This window comes from Terrapene carolina, unplaced genomic scaffold (assembly GCF_002925995.2).
Source record: "Terrapene carolina triunguis isolate 2854851 unplaced genomic scaffold, T_m_triunguis-2.0 Scaffold95, whole genome shotgun sequence".
In the NCBI taxonomy this organism is placed as follows: Eukaryota; Metazoa; Chordata; order Testudines; family Emydidae; genus Terrapene; species Terrapene triunguis.
Window position 1 is genome coordinate 9,281,231 of NW_020664446.1, and position 2,447 is coordinate 9,283,677.

Below are 2,447 nucleotides of genomic sequence, written 5' to 3' on the forward strand. Positions count from 1 at the left end.
GAGGTGGAGGCAGTTGGGGTGGGGATTAAGGAAGACGGAGTTGGGATTAGGGAATAGGGGGCTGGGAGGTAGAGGGATTTGGGGCTGGGGGGGTGGGAATAGGGGGTGGGGGTTGGGGGCTGGAGGCAGTTGGGGGTGGGGGTTAGGGAAGAGGGAGTTGGGGTTAGGGAATAGGGGGCTGGGAGGTAGAGGGATTTGGGGCTGGGGGGTGTGGGAATAGGGGGTGGGGGGTTGGGAATTGGGGGCTGGGGGTTAGGGAAGAGGGAGTTGGGGTTTGGGAATAGGGGGCTGGGGTGGAGGAGTTCGGGGGTAGAGGGAGTTGAGGCTGGGGGGTTAGGGAATAGGGGGTGGAGGCAGTTGGGGGTGGGGGTCGGAATAGGGAGCTGGGGTGGAGGGAGTTGGGGGTTAGGGAATAGGGGGCTGGGGTGGAGGGGTTCGGAAATAGGGGGCTGGGGAGTAGAGGGAGTTGGGGCTGGGGGTTAGGGAATAGGGGCTGGTGGGTGGAGGGAGTTGGGGGGTTAGGAGGCTAGTGAATGAAGGGGATCTGGGAATGGAGGGGCTCAAACATGGGGAGTGGGAGATGGGGGAATAGGGGGTGGAGGGAATCGGGTTGGGAGAATAGGGGTGGGGTAGGGGTGAGCTAGTGGGGCTGTGTGGGAGACAGCTGAGGCTGCGTGTGGAGGCGAAGCCAGTGGCAGTGGCTTAAGGCAGAGGGCAGGGTGGAGAGAGAAGGGACTGGAGAGGCTGCAGTGGTGGTGAAAAGGTTGTTGAGTATGTTCTGTAGCACTAGCTACAGACACTCTCACATCACTTGCTGCTGCCAGGGAGAGCCTGTAGGTGGAGGAGTCTCGGCTCCAGCCTGGGCTGAGGCTGCCGTTGCTGACAGCAGGCAGGGGCTGGGCCTAAAAGGCAGCAAGACAGAAGAAGCAGGAACAGCCGAGATGGTAGAGAGCAGAAGCAGGAAGCCCCAAACACAAAGGCACTAAGGCCCCTTTATGAGCAGGTAAAACAAGCTTATTGGGAGAAGGGTGGGCCTGGATATGGTGGCTATTGGTTTTGAAATAAAATGCCATGGTGTCATGCTTTAAAAATATATCTTCTATGTGCTCCCTCCCCACCCCCGCTATAAACAAAGTGAGGGGTGTTGTCAGCTTTATAATTATTAGGGGAAACCCTTTCCAGAAACTGGTTATGGGCAGGTTCAAACACTTGCAGGAGACAAAACATAGCAGTCATCATTTAAAAATATATTGTGTGTTGCCCCCTGGTTTGCAGGGAACAATGTTAATAAACCTTTGCCTGGCATTTGTTTGCCAGCTATGGTACAGATCAGCTGTATAGCCTCTAGGTTTATGAGCAGGTGGGATGAACTCAAATTACGGCATATTGTGTGCCCGAGTGTGAATTTCTTTAGTGTATAGTTAGCACTTAATCAGTGGTGTCCTGCCTCCCTGCAGCTTGGGATACTACTTTATGATACATTGTCTTCTTCATATAGTGAAATGGTGATATTAAAAAAATAAGGAAGCACAGTTTTTACAACCCTATCTTCCCTCCGACCAAAATATTGTGAGCAGGCTGAAGAGAAATTAAAGATGCTTTATGTATGTGTTTAGTAGCAACTAACATACAGAGTAATGTTTACCTGACATTCAGGGTAATCATTACATCTACTATGTGGCTTTACTAGCTATACCTCTCCCCCCATCTTTTCATATAGGTGTGACATTTTCCTGTTTCACTGCATTTATTTTGTGGCAATTCTGTTGGAGCCATACAAAAAGCTTCTCTTTAAAAGTATGTATTCTGCAATCAAATAATTTTTGTATCTGAACTATAGATGTGTTTTGAAGAACATTTAGTGACAGCTTCCAATACACATGAGGTTGTAAAAAGTGTGTTCATTGTCTATGTAAATTACACAAATATATCTTTAAGTCACTAGAGAGTTATAGTAATCATAATTGTATTGGATTGTTGCATATACTTGACTACAGTTGTGTTTGTATGTGAACTACGTAGCAGTTCAGCATGACTGAAGTTTAATGGAGAAATATTGCGTTCAGACTGCACAGGGATTTATAAGAGTAGATATGGAAATTTTAAAAATGTCATTATATATTAAATTAAAAAGTAGTAAAAGATTATGCTAATTGTAATTTTTAGTTAATGTCTTTGAAATTGATATGGACTGTGAAAGCATGCATTTTATGTAATTATGCATGCGTGTGCACAAAGACCTTTTCACGGCAGAATATTAATGATTGAGTTTTAATTGCATGTATTGTAATTGCTGCAGTAGTGACACAGTCTCAGCATTTTGGAACCAAAAATTGCTGAAACAAAAATTAGCCAATGATTTTTTGACAAATTACTTTGGTGTATGTGTGTGTGTGTGTGTATATATATATATATATATATATATATATATATATATATATATATAT

At 45.4% G+C, this 2,447-nt stretch overlaps 1 protein-coding gene across 1 annotated transcript in view; it reads left to right on the plus strand.

The window, feature by feature from the left end:
- The first annotated feature begins 1,721 nt into the window (after positions 1 to 1,721).
- SHOC2 (SHOC2 leucine rich repeat scaffold protein) overlaps positions 1,722 to 2,447 on the plus strand; it is a 105,780-nt gene continuing 105,054 nt past the window's right edge. Inside the window, exon 1 of the mRNA XM_026650961.1 lies at positions 1,722 to 1,797. The gene's annotated coding sequence lies outside the window, so the exon portion shown is untranslated. The remainder of the gene's footprint in view (positions 1,798 to 2,447) is intronic.